The sequence below is a fragment of the Acomys minous genome, assembly GCF_964271855.1.
Source record: "Acomys minous genome assembly, chromosome: 6".
Classification (NCBI taxonomy): Eukaryota; Metazoa; Chordata; class Mammalia; order Rodentia; family Muridae; genus Acomys; species Acomys minous.
In genome coordinates this window covers 34,224,655-34,246,223 of record NC_140487.1, presented here as the reverse complement: position 1 = coordinate 34,246,223, position 21,569 = coordinate 34,224,655, and the positions used below count along the sequence as shown (strand labels likewise).

At 37.3% G+C, this 21,569-nt stretch overlaps 1 long non-coding RNA gene across 1 annotated transcript; it reads left to right on the top strand.

Moving 5' to 3' along the window:
* Nucleotides 1–456: 456 nt before the first annotated feature.
* LOC311599729 lies at nucleotides 457–20,384 on the top strand. Its single transcript, XR_014779984.1, has 3 exons — nucleotides 457–570; nucleotides 1,604–1,675; nucleotides 20,328–20,384. It is a non-coding gene; the product is annotated as an uncharacterized lncRNA (long non-coding RNA).
* The last annotated feature ends 1,185 nt before the right edge of the window (nucleotides 20,385–21,569 follow it).

Sequence of the window (21,569 nt, the reverse complement as noted above, 5' to 3'; positions counted from 1 at the left end):
CAATGTCCTCTTAAATTTTTAAAATATATATTTACTTAGACATTTATGTTATTACACATATGTAAAATAAGCCACACACATCAAGAAGAACCATGAACCAACCAGGAATTATATTAACGTTACATTCATAGTGTTTGGGCTATTCGTATTTGGTAACAGATCCTAAGCTAGATGTAATGGTATGTGAAGATGGTGCCTTGGTTCAGAGAGCAGAGCTCTCAGTATACAATTAGTGCCATTATCAGTAGAGATGTGACACCTCTCTCCTCTCTTTTTCCCTCTCTCCCTTTCAACTTCTACCTCCTTCATTCTTCCTTCCCCATTTCCTCTCCCTCTCTTTCCCTTTGTCATGAGAGAGTACAAGCACAAGATGATCAACTGTAAACATCAAACCACCTGGTACCTTAACCTTAATCCTGGGCCTTTCAGTTTCCACAGCTGCAAGAAATGGATGCTTGTTGTCAAATCTCACCAGTGTATTCAATTCTCTTATAAAACTCTCAGCTCACTAAAGCACAAGAGAGGGAAGAGTTGGAGGAGATGGTGAAGAATTGCTGAGGGGAGAAAAAGGTAGTATAATATTATTTTACTTTCCCACAGTCATTTGTTGTCAGATTTCTTTATGATAGTCAGTCTGGTTTGAATAACTTGGTATCAACATGGGGTTTTTAATTTTATTTCCTTGATGGCTATGGATGGAGAACGCTTTACAAAATGTTTGTGTTTCTTCTGTATGGAAGTGTTTGTTTCGTTGACAACTTAATGTTCTTTTTGTCTTTAATTTCTGCACTTATTTGTAATCTTGAATATTATATGTAAAACATCTGTAAACCTTTATATACATTTTTGCTTGTAAATTCAGTTTTAACCTTCTGTAATGAATTCCTGAGAGTGCAGCTGAAGAATCCTGTGAGTTTCCTTAAGAGGATGCCAACACTGTTTTCCAGAATAGCTGTTTAAATCTCTACCAGCTCTTTTCCATATCTTCCAACATATGGCATCATTATTTTATTTATTTTTCTCACCCCAACACAAGTATGTCATTTCTTCCTGTCACTTGAATTTTAATTGCATTTTCAGAATGGCTAATGATGGAAGCTGATGTCATCTGTGTTTGCTGTCCTAGGAAATACCTGTTTTTGTCACCTTTCAACATGAAGGTGGGGAAAAAAAAAGGTTAAATAATCTTTCAGTTTCTTGAGCATCCACAGAAGAAATGATTGTAAGACCCTTAAGAATCATTCTTGGCATCTTGCCTCTTTAATGTAGGAATCAGAGACCACAGGCTGGCAGGATGACACCATGCTGTTTTATCAGGGCAGCAGTCCTGTCCTCACAGTTGTGATTGCTGCTGGACTCCTCTCATTTTAAAGATTGAACAGTATGCTTTCTAGATGCCTGCTTAGAAGCCACACTCCCCTGATCATTTCTGTAAGTTAACTTCGTCAGTCTTCCCAGTCAGATCACCCCGGCCTTTTCCCTCTAAGAATTACAGCCATCTAAACTCTGCCTCTGCTTAGTGCTTTAGCTCTACTTGTTGGATATTTTCGTGTGAACACTGTTATTTGTCCTCATTCTGTAATGCTGTTTTTATCACTTCTAGGCTGGAGGAGAGCGGCATTGAACATGAACGAGTGTGCTACTCCTCCCCAGTGGCACATGCCTCCTTGCTTGGGTAAATATTATGAGCTTTATATCCTTCTAAGTTATATTCTTGCTCACCCACTTCTGTTCATTTTAAATACTATTTCTACCATCTGTTGTGTAGTTCTGGTGTTTCTATTTCACTTAGTTGGTGACACTTGGTTCTATGTTTCTGGAGCAATCTTAGCAGCATATCCTTATAATCACGCTAGGTGTTTGACAAGCAGGAATATCCCATATCATAAGGAAGAGAAGGATTCTCTGATCATTTTTCCTACTCTCCATTATATTGTTTCCCCTAATGAAAATCTCACAGAAGATCTTGTTGCATCAATTCTCCACTAGTATAAGTGTATGCTGGGGCCTGATGATGACATCTGCAGCTTTCTGGAGCTCTGACTTCCTTCTTCTCTCATATTTGCTTAGGTAGGAATGGGCCACGCCTGGAGGTGCAATCCATCTTCGTTAATTTCAGTCGTGTCATCTAAGCACAACAGTTTCATAAACGCTTCATAGCTAAAGTGTCACTCTTTCCTAGAAAGGTCTGGATCTTACCTTAGTATCTACAAATTTAGCCTGCAGTCTGAGGACCAAGCCCAGTGTTTTTCTTTAGTTTAGCAGCTGATTGGTAAATTACGAGGATTTTCACACTTAGTTTTCACTGCTAATCAGTCCTGCTTGTGGTTTATAGTTTCTACTTAGTCATGGTTGCTTATAGACTGTCGATCTGAGTTTTCAAGCTTAGTAAAAACATGCATCAGAACTATTCTTCTTTCTCTCTTTCTTTCTTTCTTTCTTTCTTTCTTTCTTTCTTTCTTTCTGTTTTTGTCCCTCCCTCCCCTCTCTCTTTCATTTTTTCCTTCATTTTTTAAAAATAGAATCTTTCTATGTATGAGCCCAAGCTGGTCTTTATGAGTCTGTCTGCCCTAACCTTGAACAGACCCAGAGCCTGGGTCTACTTTGTCCCTTTGGGGCATCCAGGTGCTGGAGCTGAGAGAATGATGCTTAGGTTGGAGGGTGGGTGGGTTTGCAGGATCCCGGTTTAGCGGTTAATGCCTGGAGGGAGAAACCTTCTCTGATTCAGCTCTTTTAGTGATACAGCTGTTTTATTTAGGCAGCTCTCCCAGTGAGGAAGCTCTCTTTATTGCGAGGAAGAAAAGGTATATAAACCTTGGGGAAGTGAGTAGTGGTTTTCGGGTGAGTGACCATCATTGACTGGGGATGAGGTACTGAGAATGTTTCATTTGCATGGAGAAGAATTTCAGGTGCTAGGCTACATGACTACATAGAGAATTGCAAGTGTGTGTGTGTGTGTGTGTGTGTGTGTGTGTTGTCACAGAGCTGTGGCCACCTGCCAGGGCATGCAGACACAGCACACACAGGGACGGAGTGATCCTTACTCCTGTAGGTCTCAAGATTGAGATGTTCAGTGTTTAGACACATCTTGAACTTCATTCTGGCTCAATTGGCAATTTTCCTGTTACACAGTCCACATTCCCTACAGGTATGTAGTTGTTACCACTGTATGTCTTAAACAGCTCATATACTGTAGCAACGCTTCATTCTCACACTTTAGTATGGTATCCCAGTGCATGCTTGTGTCTGTTACATGTAATGCCAGGATGTAACAGAGTTTTGCTTGTGCTTCACTGTGTAGTGTTATGGTACATCTTTAAATTTCCATTGAAATGTGACTTTCTGGCCTATTGTTCATGTTCAAATTGAGTCCCCAAGGAAGCAGGTTCTGTGATTAAATATAATGGGCTGGTAGTTTGCACTTATGGGGATCAACACATCCAGAGACCAGAGAAAAAAGGGCAGCATTTTACAGACTAGCTGAAGCTAATCTCTATAAAAAGCAAGAGATGACCATCTGCAGAGATGTGAAGATGAAATGACCCTTTAGAGATTGTCTATATTACTTTTTTTATTGCTGTGGTAAAGTACCATGACAAAGGCAACTTATAAAAAAAAGAGCATTAGATTTGGAGTGTTGTGGTCTAGAGGGTTAGAATACATGAACATCACAGAAAGGGTGTGGCAGCAGACAGGCAGACCTGATCCTCAATCCACAGTGAGACAGAGACAGAGAAAGGCAGAGAGAGAGAGAGAGAGAGAGAGAGAGAGAGAGAGAGAGAGAGAGAGAGAGAGAGAGAGAGAAAAGAAGGAGAAGAAGAAGAAGAAGAAGAAGAAGAAGAAGAAGAAGAAGAAGAAGAAGAAGAAGAAGAAAGGGAGAGAGGGAGGGAGGGAGGGAGGGAGGGAGGGAGGGAAGAGGAGGGAGAACGGAGATTGGGAACCTCAGTAGTCCCATCCCCAGTGACACACTTCCTAGTCCTTCACAAGCAATTCCTCCAGAGGGAATCAAGTATTAAAAATATGCCTGTGGTTATATATATGTGGGTGAATGCTTGGCCAAAGGGAGTACCACTATTACCAGATGTGGTCTTGTTGGAGAAGCTGTGGCCTGGTTAGAGTAATTGTGTCACTCTGAGGATGAGATTTGAGGTCTCATAGGATGGAGCTATGCCCAGAGCAGCACACCGGTGCTTCCTGATGCTCACAGATCCAGATGTAGAACTCTCAGCTCCTTCTCCAATACCATGTCTGCCTGCACACTGCCCCAACTAAATATTTCCCTTTGTAACAGTTGCCATGATCACGGGTGTCTCTTCACAGCAATGAAACCCTAACTAAGACCCATGCTCATTCAAACCACCACAGAGATGCTCTGATTTGAATTGCTACCTCATCTGTGATGGAAACATGGCCTTGTGGGTTAGGGTTAGCTACCTCCTGTGACTGCTATGTGGAAGCTGTCTTCTAGAAGCTCTCTTTACAGTCTTTCAGGGTATCTGGACTATTGTTCCTTAGAGGTATATGTAGCTGCTTCTCAATCCATTTTAAAAGATGTGCAGCCATTTACTTTGTGCATACATCCAAGGCTATTCAATCACACAGAGACACACACACAACACACACAGAGACACATAGTGTATGTGTGTAAATATAGATACAAATTCATTTCAGCTTTCAGGTACTAAAAATAATGCTGACATAAATAAATTTTACACTTACAATTTTGTATTTTAGCATATATAACTGGAATAGATGAATAGAATTTGACCTGCTAGTTCAAAGTATACTGTTAATAATTTCCTCATAAGAATCTAATGTTTGCAGTTTCTACAGAAAGTAAAAATACTGCTTGTTTATTCACTGTGCCATCAAAAGCCTGGGTGAAACTTTTGATTTTTCCAATCTAATACATGAGAAACAATATCTCAGGGTGGCCTTTTCATTCTACCATTTACCACCCCCTTCAAATCCCATTATATAACCTTCCTTGTTCTCTTTTAAATTCATGGCCTTTTTCATTAATTGTTACCACACACACACACACACACACACACACACACACACACACACACACATATTCTTAAATATAACCTTTTCAGTCTTATAATGTTACTCACATGTGTCTTCCCTGACTAACCACTTTGTTATTGGATAGCCATTGTGCTCTTTCCTGGAGTAGGCTGCTTTGCCCACTGCGTGCAGTGCTATAGCGACACGGCTTTTTCTCAGCCCACTTGGCGTGTCTATTGGTGGTGTCCTTGCTCAGCTTTTCTTTAGGCAGTTATGTTGGCGAGACCTTATAGGGGAAGCTTCTGATGTTCTGGTTAGTTTTGATTTGCATTTCTCCTGTTGTGAAGGATGCTGAGAATATCTTCACATGGGGAGGAAATCACTGAGACTTTCTACTATCTCTTCATATTTCTAGTTCACCTTTCTGGAAAAGTGTCCTTTATAATGCCTCCTTTTTCTTTTAGAGGATTTTTATATGTTGTATATAGTAACCCTTCGTGACATAATTGTAAAACTTTGCTCTTTAGTTTTACTTTTGACTTTTAACTTGATACCAGGAATTTTTTTTTTTGCAAAAAAAAAAATTGTTTTTGTGGATTTGAATATGTTTTCCTTTTCTCATTTTGCCTCTGGATTTGGAGAGGAAATATATCCTTGCTTTCAATTTATAAGTCACACAAAGTTATTTTGAGTAACCTGGCTCCATGTTAAAAGTCTGCAGGTGACTCTTGAGGAACACCATCCAATTTGGTTTTGACCCAGTTCTCTGTAGGAAGAGGTGACATGTGAGGTCTCACCACCCTTCCTTCCCAGTCCAACACTCTTAGGCACATTCCTGTCTGTATTTTCTGCCCCAATGCCTTAATTTAGAGGATACCTTTTGTGTAATTATGATGATGGGGCAGAATAGAAAGAGAGATAAATTGTGGAGTCATGGTAAGAAGCCCCTCACCCAAGAGTCTGGCAGAAGCCTCCTGCCAGCTAAAACTCAAGAACACGAACACAAAGCTGGGCAGGGGTGGCTCATGCCTTTAATCGCAGCCTTCAGGAGGCAGAGGTGGGCAGATATGTGAGTTCGAGGCCAGTGTGTTTTCAGACAGGAATTCCGCCAGAGACCACTATACAGAGAAAGGACACGATCTAGTCCTCAGTCACATGGTCAATACTAGAGGCACCTGGACATAGCTAGTAGGATGGCAATCTCAGCCAGTGCGTGTTTGGAGCAGTTCTCTGGTGTGGCTTTGCAGGAAGAGAGAGAGAAGAGGGGGATGTTATCTAGCAATAGAGCCCAAGTGCCACCAAGATGATGTATGTGGCTGATGTCAGGACAATCGTCATTTTTCCCTTGAGAAAGTTGTGCCCACTCTTAGATGACTTTTTTCCCCTTGAGTATGTCTTTCTCTTAATCCTTGTGCTTAAAATTTGTTACCAATGGTCTCCATACATGGAAAACGCGAGTCAGCAAAAGAGACTCCACGTTCTTGGGCCTGCTTCATCTTCCCCTTGGTAACTTTCTTTCTGTTTTTGATCGGCCCCAATGCAGCTTCGTAGTCATTCGTTCTGAAATGATTTTCTGTCTCAAAGCTAAGGATTTTGGTTTTCCCTGAATGAGGATCTCAAAAAAAAAAAATTAAGGGAATCCTCCTTGGTGTGCTGAGGGCAATGGTTTAGTAGTGCCTTTGTCCCGGCCCCCACTGCCAGCAGAGGAATGATCCATTTAATTACTTTACAGACATTTTTGCCACCGGTATCATTTATCAGGAAGCTTTTAGGATATTTCACCCTGGCTTCATATTCAGACCTAGTCCTTCTCCTAAAGTCAAATTCCACACAAGTACAGCAAACTTTTCTTTGGGCCTTAAGGTTGGGCAGGAAGAAGATCCCCTGACTGCCTTGATACTTCTAGCTCTCACCTTTGAAATAGAAAGCCATGGGAAGCTGATGCATTTTCCTGTAGCTTGCCTATGGTATCCCAGTATGTGGTCAAAGCATGGTGACTATCCCTGTGTTGCTTTCTTATTCTAATTTGCCACTTTGCCGCACAATTATGTCTAACAACGTGAGAAAAAGTCCATGTTTATATTCATTCCTTTGATGCATTGACATTTTAGCAGTTGACATGGAAAATAAATTCAGTGTTGTATTTTTGGACAAGGCTACATTGCCCGTCCATTAGTTTTTAAAATGATGCAGTTTTGAAGTCTAATCTTTACATTCATCATTTATTGGCACTTAAATATGGTGCCTGAAATTGAATCACACTGTTTTTGATAAAATATTGTTGGCCAGAGTAAAATATGAGAAATTATGTTGTCAATAGAATTACAAAGTATAAAGTTACTGTAAGGTAGAACAGTGAATGTTTTTAAATCTTCTACCACAGACATCTACTCTCCTATTTTAGCTGTTTTGACAAATCCCCTATGCAAAACAGCAAGCAAGGAAATCAGCTTCTGATCCTAGGTGCATTGGTGGCTAATCAATAATACCTATGAGTCAGGTGTGAATCATCACTACCACGTTCCTGAGCTTAAGGGAATTTTTGTGACATTTTATCATTAACTGTAATGATTGACTTTTGTAGAAATACATTGTCTGTGATTTTTATTTTACAGTGTTCATTTTTGTCAGAGTCCCTATTTTTAGTTTCTGTGAAATTATTATGGGTTTTCTACAGACCTTCTAAGAAGATATGCCATGCTAAAACATTTCATAATTTTCAACCCTTCTCTTTCTTAATTGATCTCTCAGAAGGTCATGATTTATCACAGCATCAACTGCTTTTGAATACTGCAAGATATTAGAGCATATTTAATCTAGTTGGCTGTGTCACTGGCACACAACTTTAAGTGATATTAGGACTATATTATTATTTGTTTTCTGTATTTTAAATTTATTTTGTCTTATTTACAAATGTCAAATCATCTACAGAGTAACTTGCCTTTGCTTTTTCTCAGCCATTCTTCTCTATCTTCTTCTGCCTTCTTGCCTTTTTTGTGAGATCAAAGTTAACTGGGTGCTTTAACAAGTTGAATTGACTCTTTACCCATCTTTCCCTTAATCTGAAGTGTTGTCTTTTTCGACAAGGAATGTGCTTACTCTTCCTTCTGAGTCAGTGATAGGCTCCTGCCACCAACGCTGTGAGCTGTCCACACACATCTCCCTCAGCCCTTCCTCACTCTCCATATGCCACTGCCACTCCTGGTGCTTTAATCTGCTTTATTATGAAACTTACTCCCTCTCATTACTCTCTGTCTCTTTTGTTTCTGGAATTTGAGGAAAATATTTTTCTACACTAAGTATTTTTTTGGAGTAAGCAGAAAAAGAAAGGGAGGAAAGAAAAAGGCTGTGTGTGCAGAGCTGGTAGACTTGGTGTTTCCTACATTCACTTGGCTTTATTGCCGTGATAGCCAGGGTGTAGGTGTGCATGGGAGTGTGTGTGTGTGTGTGTGTGTGTGTGTGTGTGTGTGTGAGAGAGAGAGAGAGAGAGAGAGAGAGAGAGAGAGAGAGAGAGAGAGAGAGGAGGAGGAGGAGGAGGAAGGAGAGAAGTACACTGTTTCTTAGAGCTAAGGTAGCTGAGTGTAGGAGATTATATATATTTGATTGAGGACTACAGTTTGAAAACTAAACAGAAGTAATGCACCAGGAGGTTAGGCTTCATTTGGGGTTTAATATGATTAACTCTTTGTTATTATCCCTTGCATATATAAACATATGCCATGTCATACAGATGACACATATTTAAACTGTTCAATCTCTACTGTGTCATTTAATAAGATAGTAGGTACGTCTGTCTCACTCAACCTGTTCGTTTTATAATACAACAACAAAAATGTCCTAATTTATGTGTGTGCAACATTTTTAATACCTTTGTTGTCCAAGCAACTTTTATATACAATATCCTCCTTAATGTTATTTACCAAGTCACCAGGTGCCCAGGGCAGGAGTCCTATGATTCTAAGTGACTAGTGCACTTGAAGGAGAAGATGGGCCTCATTTCAGTGCAATGGTTGCTGAGGAGTGGAGTACTAGGCCAGATGAAAAATCCTCATACTGCCTTATTGCTCTGGCTAGAACTTCCAGTACTATATTGAAGAGATATGGAGAGAGAGTGGACAGCCTTGCCTTGTTCCTGATTTTAAAGAAATTTCCTTAACTATTTCACCATTTCATTTGATTTTGGCTATTGGCTTGCTGTATATAGCCTTTATTATATTGAGGTATGTTCCTTGTATCCCTGATCCCTCCAAAACTTTAAACATGAATGGGTGTTGGATTTTAACAAATACTTTCTCTGCATCTAAGGAGATGATCATGTGGTGCCCCATATTTGACCATGTCCCCTGGATGGGGAGGCCTGGTGGCACTCAGAGGAAGGACAGCAGGCTACCAAGAAGAGACTTGATACCCTATGAGCATATACAAGGGAGGAGATCCCCCTCAGTCACAGTCACAGATAGGAGGAGTAAGGGAAAATTGGGGGGGAGGGAGGAATGGGAGGATACAAGGGATGGAATAACAATTGAGATGTAAAATACATAAAAAAAGAAAAATCCTCATACAAATTATTTCTCTAGAAACTTCTAATATCACTCTGTATAGCAAAACCTGAATGACCAAAAGGAAGAATTGACAAGGAGAAACTAACACACACTGACATTTCAGACTTTTCTTTTTCTTTTTCTTTCTTTTTTTTTTTTTTTTTTTTTTTTTTGCCTATGCTTGGTTTGGAAGCCAAATTCAGTGCAGTTCGTATCTCATTGCATTGTGATTTGACCTGTTTCATAGTTATTGGCCACTTCCATTCATAAAATGATAAGGGGGATTTCATATAATTCTTCTTTTTGATGATAATGTTTCTCTTGGTCTTTTAGTGTTTCAAATGCTTGAAATCATTTTTCCATATCTAATGTAATTTGAGGTTTTACTAAAGTATGTAATAAAACACAAAGCTGTTCTGAGACAGTAATTTTTCCTTATTCTAATATCACTTAACTATTTAAAGAGCCACTTATTATATAGCTCCTTTTTCTTTAACAAGGTGTTTTAATGCTTGAACACACAATCAAAGTTACAAGGAGAGCTATATATTTGTTGCATTGGTTTAGGTACTTACTTGCCATATACAGTAGCTGGCTGAAGTCAGAGAGTGTCATAGTAACAAAGAGGCCGTACTGATTCCACAGACACAAATTGGCATTGGCCATTTTTGCTCCCTGCTGGTGGAATCTCTGACATCTATGACAGCAATGTCACCGTGGAATTGAGCAAGATTTTTTCTTTTTTACTTGTATGACCTGACTGAATTAGTTATATAAACAGAGATAGGTACCATCAGTTTTACAGAACAGAATCCAGGCACTGTGATTAAAATTGCTAACAGTTTCTCTCTCTCTCTCTCTCTCTCTCTCTCTCTCTCTCTCTCTCTCTCTCTCTCTCTCTCTCTCTCATCACATATAGTTTTCTCCACTTCATTTGCTTGTTTTTTCAAAGTTGGATCTTCCTTAATTAAATTTAGGATGAAATTCAGACCTAAAACAGGTTTATAACATAAATTATGTTGAAACTCTTTCATTTTATGTAGTAAGACATTTTTAATAACCAAACCATCAGAAAGTTTGAGTCTGTAAACTTTATGTTGCTAGTGATCACACTGCTGTGAATATAAAAGGTAAAATACATGTTCAGTTGCACATTTCTCCTGCCTGCTGCCCATATATTCCTGTGAGTTCTCATGGAAATTCAAATTCACTCCAAAATTATTTTTTCTATTATTTCAACCACTGCCTGTTACACTGCAAGATTCTTAAAAGAAGAGATTATGGTTTGTTCATCTTTCAATCCATGGTGGTTTTAGCTCAGTGCCTAGTGCACAGTAGAGTTTTCATGAATATTTATTGAATAATAGGTCTGCCTCTCCTCCCAGGCTGCCAAATTAAGGTTATTACACTGCCAGTCTCTCCGACTTCAGAACTCAGTATAATCTTTGCCCTCTAAATGCAACTGCTCTGAAATCTCACAAATTCCAGATGACACTCAAATACGCCTTCTCTGTTCACAGCCTCGTTTACTAGTTGAAGATTTTTCTGTCATCTGACATTAACACATCTGCTTCCTGCTCTGTTTACTCTGAGTCTCCTCCCTTTGTGATCTGCTCCACACAGCTCTGCCAGATGACATGCATGGAAGACACACAGAACTTCTGACGCTTTTCCTAGGCTCAGTTTTCAAAGCCTCTTCAGATCAAAAGAAAGGAGCTTTCTGTCTTTACAGTAAATTGTCTGTAATACATCCTGGGTCTGCTCCTTGGTCAGAGACATGGAGACTGTCTTGCTCTTCCCCTCTCTGTATGGAGTGCATGTAGTTTGGGAAATAGGATGATTGCTTTTCCAGACCTCAAGGCTGCCCTAGATAGTTTTTTTCCTAATTCCTCATACCTTAGTTCTGTGTCCCTGGACACCACACAGTAATATGTCCTGGCACATTAGCATCCATTTTCCAAAGGAAGTTTGTGTGATTTTTTTTTCACTTGTCTGAAGCAACCTACTTTGAACTGTACTGTGGCTATTTTACCAGGAGAGGTCTTCATCCACAGTGTTCACGACCTGTGAGCTTACATAGCACACACATGTCTTGACCCATCATTAACTTCAGAGGAAATTAAATATTTTCTTGTGACCTCTCTCTTCTCTGTGGCCTCTCTGCTTCTTTTCTTTCCTCATCACCTCCTTGCTTTTCACCATTTCTCCCTCTTCTCTTGCTTCCCTTCCTCTTTTCTTGCCTTCTTCTTTCCTCTTCTTCAGATCTGCAAATATTTCCAAGATATCTATGCTACTGTAGCACTTCATGGCATCCTTCATGCTATTGGTCCACTGCATGAAGCTTTCTCACATTTTGCAAATATACCATTGCAGACTTGAAAACATGGTGAATAGTTGAGAAGTAACACTACTTTTTCAAAATTGTCTCACACACAGTCAAACAACACGAGCAGTAGATGTAAACACGATTATTTTTTAAAAATAAATTTACAATCTGCTGATTTTCTTCAGAACAAATTAGCCCATTTTAGTTTTCATATATTCATATAATGTTTTGGATTTTCCAATCAGTCTTTTAAAATATTTTGTTAAATCTTTGAAGATATCAGAAGTGGTATTTTGATGATTTAACGACCTCTATCAATTCCTGCCAGACCCATCTCCCCATCTGCACTCCCTGATTTGTGTCCTTGTGATTTTTAAATATATGGAGTCTAATTGTACTGTCAAGATTCTCTTAAGATGTCTTTCTCATAACCAATATGGGCAGGATGATGGGAGTGTCACAGTGAAAATTGATTGTAGTTAAGAGATCATTTAGTCATGATTGCTTTGTCATGTATCCAGATCAATTATAGCAGGTTTTTTTTTTCCACGATTAGTTTGGAAGTTCTAAATAAAATCTGAAATTTTTACATGCGTTCAACATTTTCTCAATCAAAGTTTAAAACTTGGGTTACTGAAATGGTATCAGCACACTGCACATACACACACACACACACACACACACACACACACACACACACACACACACACATGCATGCACGTACGTTTTGCTTCAGTACGTGGAAGTGTATGTCTTTCCCATTGTATAACTTCCCCATACTTCCCCATTGTATAACTGGATCCTCCATACACTATCTCCCTATATGTCATCTCCTCTCCAAGTTTCATGTGTTCAAACTTTCTTGTATATTATTATCTATATTATGATCTTTGCTGTTTTGTGTTGCTTGGCTTCTTCACATGTAAACAGGCAAGCAAACAAACAAACAAAAATGTATTTTCCTGAATTATCCTGGCTTCCCTCTTTTATCCGCTCATTGAAAATATTACCAAACCCCTACTTTTTTCAATGTACCATTCATTGACACCATGTTGGTCAACTAAAGTTGGTCATAATTGAATTATCTAAATCACTGTATTGAACAAATTCCTAGAGTCAGAAATATTGCATTCGTCAGAAACCCATTTTATAAGAACACAGTTTTTACAGGAAAGATTCCTTCTATCTCCACTTGGATAATGGTAGATGATTGAAAGAGTATCTGAGTGAGTGTGGTAGGAAGAAGAAAATCAACACAGGGAATTGAGATGTGTCTTGATCGGTTCAGGTTTTGCGGGAGTAAGAAGGAAATGTCTTCTTGAATGGAGTAGCACTGTGTGGGCATGAGAACTCAGACTGTGGTAGATACAGTAAGCAGAAAATTCATAAATCAGTAGCTGTGAGAAAGTAGAATGTCAGAGATATTGCAGAAATTATGAGGACATTGTAGAAGAGCTCAGAGATGTATAAATGTGCTTTCTGGTTGAATTACTCAATGTCGCGTCACTACCTTAACAAGGACTTTTCTCTTCATAGAATGGTCTAAGAAATAGTCGCATTGTATTGAAAAGATCAATGCCATGCTCCAATATTTTAAAAAAATACAAGGTGACGTGGGCAAAAGTAGAATCAAGAGGACTCAGGTATGCTATCATGGTGACTTCGGTTTGGCACATATGTAGATGTAGTGGTGAGTCTGGTTTTTATAACACACTTGGAGTAAAGTTACGAAAATTGCCTGTGGTTCAAACATAAAACTATACATTTTAGAAATGATTATTGAAGTTAAAAAAAAACTGGAAGAATGGAATGGAAAATATTTTTCAAGAATAGCATATTATAGCTAGAAGATGGGAATAGCAAGAGTATCGGGAGCTTTGTTACATGCACGCGTGTATGTGGTGTGATGTGCAGAGAGCAGTGGTGGGAGTGGCTCCTGGAGAGAAAAGCCACAGCAGCAAGCAGCAGTTCTGACTATTTTTGCTGAAAGTACAACAGGTAGACATAAAATAACCACCAGGAAATGTGAGGCATACGCTTCCCTAAGTAAGGATAATTAAGAACCTCTTTGCATACTGATGGGCTAGTCAAATAAGAAACAAATAGTGATATTGTCCTACTGAATTGCTAAGGAGGTGTAGCAGACTATGGGGAGAACTGAAAAGCCTGAGCAGTTAGCTGAGTGGGAAGGTGAGAGCCGGCATGTATAGGCATTGATACTCGTGGGTTTGGTGGTAAGAAGATATGCTATTGAAAACTTGGGCAAGATTTCTTCTCATGATCTGAGAATAAGGAAGATGGTGAATGTTCCTGCAAATCTGGCAATGTGTGTGTCCGACATGGGGAAGTGTAGAACCTGTATGACTTGGGGGCTGTAGTTTGCTTAAGAGGCAGAAATGTCTTTTAAGTGATGGGTGTTTTCACTTTATTCTTTGAAAACTTCACACATACACAGTGTGTCTTGGTCTTATTTATACTTCCTTCTCTTTACCTCCAACTTCTACCAAGGATAGAATCTTGTACCCATCATGTATCTTTCCAATTTCATATTTTTTATATAATTTTTAGTCTTCTTTTTCTAATGTTAAATCTATTGGATCTGACTAATGCACGTAGACATGTGGTCATCCATTGAAACCTTGAAAACTTTATAGTGGCCAAAATCCTAAGGATGTTCTCCCACCCAGCAATCATGTCAATAGTGTCTCTGCTAGAGACAGAGCCTTGAAACCTTGAAACCCAGTTCCCCTCCATGCTTGGACTTTCAGCTTCATTTAATCTTGTGCAGATTTTGGGTAGGAAAGAACTGCTATTGTGGTGTCATGTGTGCAACAGCCATGTCATGTTCAGAGGACAGAATTTCACATCATTCTTCCTCATCTCTCTGCTCTTGCATTTTTTTTGAATCCCTTTCTGCTGTGTTGCCTGAACCCTGGTGGTGGGTGTAGAAGTAGATGTCCAATCCATAGCTGAACAGTCACATAGTTTTTGTGTTTGGGACAGTTATGAGTCGGTGTGCTGTATGCTCCCCACTGCAATAAGGTGCTTCATAAATAAGGTCTACGACTTCCCTAGCCACAGTTTCTGACTACGTTTATAGCACCAGGCATGAGTTCCTTCCTATGCAACAGACCCAAAGTCCAATCAATAGAACAGGTGGTTGCTTCCATAAATAGGCTTGCCACTGTAGCACCAAGGGTCATATTATCTGGCTAGTCAGATTATAGCATTCAGGGTCCAGCACTGGAAAAAACACTAATGCCATTTTTTTTCCGCTGGCAGCCTCCATTCCACCCCATAGTAATCTGAAATCTAGCCAGCAGAAACATTTCTTGCTTAGTTCAAGCTTGATTTCTCTGTGTCCTGAAAGCAATGTTTCTGGGTTTCACCCATTCATTTCCAGTTTTAATGGTGGAAGGGGTTAGTGTATATGGTAGCAGCCCACAAGGGCTTTGTTAATGTTACAGAACTTAAGGTTAATTTTTCAAGCAATGCTCATGTCTACGAGAGCATTTCAGGAGGCAGAATGGCTAATCTAGAGACGAAAATTGCAAGTAGAGCCTTCCTGAAATAGAATGTGAAAATTTTGAACACAATTAATTTCTGAAACTGATTGTATGAGCTTTTTACAGTTGTTTCTACCCATGAAATATTTTAAGAAATGTCTTTATATGCTTTTGGATTGTAAGATACTAAAAAACCCACTTTATCTGGCTTTATTTCATTTCATTACTATTTGTTTGTCTTTATAAAACTAGACACAATTTAATAGAGAGTAATGCATTCCAATCCTGTTATGTATCAGTGACAGTAATTTGTATACTTTCAAGCTACATTCTATTGACATGGACTTAGAATAAGGTCTGCACAAGCAGAGTATTGTGACTTCAGGCCTGGTTCACCAAAATTGAATAGAAAATTTACACATTTATTTTAAAAATACAGAATATTTTAAAAATGTAAATGAGGCACTTATTTTAATTACAAGAGGTAGTTTTTTTCCTCTTTTAGGTAAAATTGTTTTGCATTATTTAACACACAAAAATATCAATTCAAATTTTTACAGTTAATAAAGGCATTTAGCTGGGCAATATTCTTAAAGCTCTCCAGACATAATTATATAAAGTTAAACAAATATGCATATTTCAATCCTTATCTAGGTGGGTATGCTAAAACAAGTATGTGATCATAAATTTATACCTATCATTTTTAAAAATTAAAACAATTAACAATTAAGTCTTAGTGACTAAAATGATGAGATTCCTTTGAATAATAATTGTTTTAATATCATTACTCAGACTGCATAACACTTCATAAATATATGGATGTCTCAGAAAATCCCAATACCAAAAGCTACTTGCCAAAGTGATGCTGTTAAGAGATGGGGCCTTAAGCTGGGTGGTGGTGATGCATGCCTAGCAACTCACAGGGCAGAAGCAGATAGATTTCTGAGTTCGAGACCAGACTGGTCCAAAGAGTGAGGTCCAGGAAGCCAGGGCTGAACAGTGAAACCTTGTCTCAAAAAACTAATATATATATATAATATAAATTTGAAAAACAAACTAAAAATAAGAAAATAAATAAATAAATTGAAATAAGAGATGGGGTCATTCAAAAGTGATTAGTTCAGAAGGTTACTCATTCCAGAGACTAGCGATCATTGAAATGTAACCTTTCTATCACATGAGAAGGTAGACAAAAGGCCTTACCAGTGAAACAAAGAGCATATATGCCTGACACCAGCTATATGAGCATCTTTTTCTAGGATCTCCTTATCCATGATTTTGTGCGATAAAGTATTGTTCTTTATAAATCACTATACTATATTTTGTACAAAGCCTAAACAGACATATACATCTGGGGTTTGAATCGCCAAAAAAATGTTTCAGAGTCTGAAAATATTCTACTTTGCACTTACGCATTTAAGAATTTTCTATGTTCAAGTATCTGTGTTGTGAGGTGAAAAAATTAAGTTTTTCAAAAAAGTATTTTAAAACTTGGTGGGATAGTCTTCACATAACTCAAGGGAGTAAATGGTGAGCTAGGGAGGCAGAGCTGCCTGTGGATTCCACTCAGAGCTGGAATGCCTGTGTCAGCAAGGGAGGGTGTTTGTAGTAAACTCCTTCACATAAGCACAGTTATGTTAGGAGTTAACCTAAGTTCATTGGGTACATTGCGTATATAGTTAGGTTCAATATTTTATATTTAATATCATTTATAACTTAGACTGTTTTTTTGCTTTTCTAATTTTCTTTTAATAGGCATCAAATGGAAGAAATAGCCCTAGGGATTGTAACAACATCTGGAAATTTGATACTAATCCATGAGTCTTCAGGTGACAAGTATAAATAGGAAAACTATGGAAATTTTAGTATTTTCTGAATAGTCCTGATAGAAACATAGCCTTTCGTTCTGATGCCGCTCTTCTTTAACTCTTCCTGTTCCAGTGATCATTCAAACTCAAACTCCACAACATCACAGAACAATTTCAAGTTTGCAAAAATATTATTCAAGGAATATTTTATTAGAAGCACTTCATTGCTTGCATTCTGATCTCATTTCTCAACATTTTCAAGTATGTATTCTTTCACTTCTGGCCCATTGCATATGATTCCAAAGTGGATGATTCTTGCTCAAAATACCACACTACCATTACTATTGCTACTGCTGTTTTGGTCATTGCTATGTATACATGCATTTACGAGCACATGCGTGTGTGCAGGCATGCGTGCATGCATGCATGCGTGCGCACGCATACACACACACACACACACTACAGATTCCACACACTCAACACATGTAATACAGTCACCATATATACAGCACGTGTGGACACACATACACATCTTACTAAGATAATATATGCTTTTTATAATAAATTAATATTGCTAAAATAACTTTCTTTGAGCAAAACATGAAAGTAAAAAAGAGAATTGTTGGTCCAAAGGGTTATGGACAAATAGTGAGATAAAGAGAGGCTCTTACTGAGGCGAAAATTGATGAAGCTACTTATCATGCATGCAGGAATTGTCAAAGAATGAACATATAAAAAGGATCAAAACCCACTGAAAAGCATCGAAAACAAAAAAGAAAGAAACCTGTAGACTCACAGTTGGTGTTGCAGTATATATTCCAAATGGCTTCTCATTGTCTTCTATTCACCAGCTCTTTATTTCTATAGAGGAATAACATTTTAATCGTCTCTTCTTGTTTCTTCCTTGTTTATCTTGAATCACAGTTCAAATGTATTAAGAAAATGTTTAGCTCATGTTTAATGATGAGCACTAGGGGAAGAGAACAAGTAGTGATTAGAGAAATACAAGAGTGGGTTGAGCGATCTTAAAATTAGTCTGTCTCTGTCTCTGCCTGTTTCTCTGTCTCTCTGTCTCTGTCTGTCTCTCTCTTTCTCTCTGTCTGTCTCTCTGTCTCTCTGACTCTCTCCCTCTCCCTCCCTCCCTCCCTCCCTCCCTCCCCCCCCCACTCTCTCTCTCTTTCCTCTGAATTCAAACAAAATAAGGCTTGGATCCAATGACTTCATCAGCTGTCATTTTTCCACTTTTTTACATTAAGGTTTTCTTGTAAGCTTTAAGAATGACTATTATTAAATTACAGAGCCTTAATTCAATACAGCCTTTGCTCTGTCCTGAAAAATGTATCTTCATCTGTGAGTCACATTTTCTGAGTTCTTTCAACCTATTAATCATTACATCATTCTATCATGTAATTCCATGGGCTGTCTTCATTTAGTTACTGGAAAAGGTATCACATAAAGTTTTGTGGAAATACTAACTTGGATAATATCCACTTTAATGCAATTTCTTAGGTATCTTCCTTTCTTATATGATTATAACCAAAGAAAATAAATACATTCACTCTTTACCCTATCACTCAAGATAACTATAAACCTGATTGCTTTTATTCACACAGCAGTTCTTGGCTTGCAATTCATAATAATTTTAAGTAAGGCTTTATGTATGTATGTATGTATGTATGTATGTATGTATGTATGCATGTATGTATGTATGTATAAATGTATTTCTTTATTTTTCATGACATTTAGGATTAAATCAGGGGTCTTTTACATTATAATTATATTTTAAACACAATGTATACAGTGATAGTATTCCTATAGAAATAAAAATTATATAAATTAAGCTGAGTTTTTAATATCTTTTTCTGTGAAAGACAAAATAGATATTTTAATAACTTGATGGTCAAAAATCCATATAATAAATTTTGGCATTAGTTCTGGTTTGAAAAACATCCCAGTGAGTTTGATGCCTCAGTTCAGACTAACCTTTATAAAATAGATAGTATCAAGAGATACTTGATTACTTCAATAGTATCAAGAGATACTTGATTACTTCAGAAGGAATAGTATTGTAAGTTTTTAATCTGTTAATCACGGTCTTATTTGTAATGTATTTTGGCTCTGTTTCAGTTTTTAAAAATCTCTAATTAGCAGAAAAAAGAGAATTAAAAGTAGAAATAGAGCATCTTTACCAAATTCTGATTGTTTTAACTGCAAATATAACTCTTAAACATTGAATGAACTTGACAGTTGAAATGCCTGTTTTATTGAAAAAATGTCGTTAGGTAAGTTGTAATTTATGACGAACAAATTTATGTTCTTTATTGACAATTATTTGTACACTGAGTTTAGCTGTCAGTATGATGGAATTAAAACTGTATTCAGCTTAAATGAAAATCATTTAATTTTTCTTATTTAATATTGCTTTGTAGTGCACAGATAATATAGTTCTCAGAATCCAAGTTGTTCTTGGTTAAAATTAAGTTTCTATGACTAAATTGTATTTACAGGATATCATTTAAATATCATCATTTCAAAAAGGGTAGTCACGTGTCTTGCAGTGTTAGCATAAGGTGAAATGTTGTGAATAGCTTAGGGCCATGTGTAAGACTTACATGGGTTAAATATAAGAAAAGATATTCAAAATATGTGTGAGAGATAGATAATAAAGGCCTTGCCTTGCAAAGTAGAATATAGGTGTATCTTATTTTTAATAATCTCTTGCTCTATATCGCTAAGAGTAGTATTATGAGTATTCTGCATTTTAAGATAGATGCTTTAAGAAACAATGAAAGAAGTATAAATGACAAATGACAAAGGCTTGCATTTCAAGATAATAAAAATGGAGAAAAGATGAAGTTAGGAAGTCCATAGTACATTAAGCAGTTTTGGATGCAAGCTGAGTGTGGAGTTTGTGCAATTAAACACTTAAATTGTTTCTCAGATTGATCACTTAATACTTGTTAGTCCTTGTGTTAATTTCCAACATCTTAAATGATTTCCATCATGTTTATAATATAAATCCTATGAACATTTTTGTTCACAGGAGTGTGGTCAGAATGGCATGATACAATAAATATATGCTTAGTATAATTCATTGAACAATTCTGTAATAAAATACTTATTTTTCTGCTAATAGAATGAGTGGAACATTCTGCATTCCAAATAAAGGACATAGGAGATAGAGGAACAGAAGAAAACGTATGTTAATATCAACAGTGGTTTTATTGGATTAGCATAAAACACATTTATTGTTTATTTCTGTTTATTCATGAAGTAAAACTTCTTTTTCTTCTCTTTCCTCTCTTCCTTTTTCATTGTGTTGGAGACAGTATAGAACTGTGTTCCCCCTGCGTCACATACCTAGTCTACATATGTTTAGACAATTATCTAAATATAAATCAGACCATCAAAAATAATTACTGTTTATTTTACATATGAACATAACAGGTCCTAGGAACCATGGTATCACTATGTAGGATGTAAAATGAATGCAAAACTGACAAGCCAATATAGAATAGATGCCCAAGTAACAGGCAGTTGCTATGCAAAACCATAGAAACAGATACATCCTTTCTTTCTAGTAATATAGCCCTGTACTATCGCTAAGTTTAACCTATGAAAGTTCTATTGAATGATGAATACACCTCTCTTCCTATAGTCAATCAGGAACAGTCATCAACAGGATATTGTATGAATCTTCCTTAATAGAAACAATGACTTTCTTTCATCAACTTGGAAAGACATATAAAATACTGGTAAAGAGTAAATATGTTTCATAAGCTTATAAAAACAAACAACAAAATACCTACCAGAGCAAGGAACTTAAAGCACATGTAATGCCTGTACTGAAGTTCCTGAAAGGATTTTAGTGTAAAGAGGCTGCATGCCACCTGCAGTCTCACTAACAGGAATCCTGCTTTACCATATCAGTCAAAGGGTTACATAGCAATAGCATATGCTTGGCCTTTTAACATCCTTTAGGCCTCTCAGTGCTTTTATTCTACAAAGAGGTTTGTTTAAATTGCCAAATAAATCAATAGAAATTGACCTAGTTATAAAAGTCTACCTTTTAAATATTATAAAATTGCTGAAAGATGAAAATTAGATAAAAAATAAGTTCTGACATTTACAAAGCATTTCCCCACACCTTCTTCTCTCCCTACCATACTCCCTTCCTTCCTTTTGTAAGTTCACCACCACTGAGCCACATTTTCATCCACCTTCATTTATTTAGAAATATTTTGATAAAATATACTCTTCTAGAAACGTCTCCTCCCACTGTGAATTTTTCCAAGTCGATGAGGAAGTAAAGCTTCTTTTCTTGTTTCTTTGATTGTCTAGAATTGTTTTCTCAACATTTATTTCCTCTTGTTTTTTA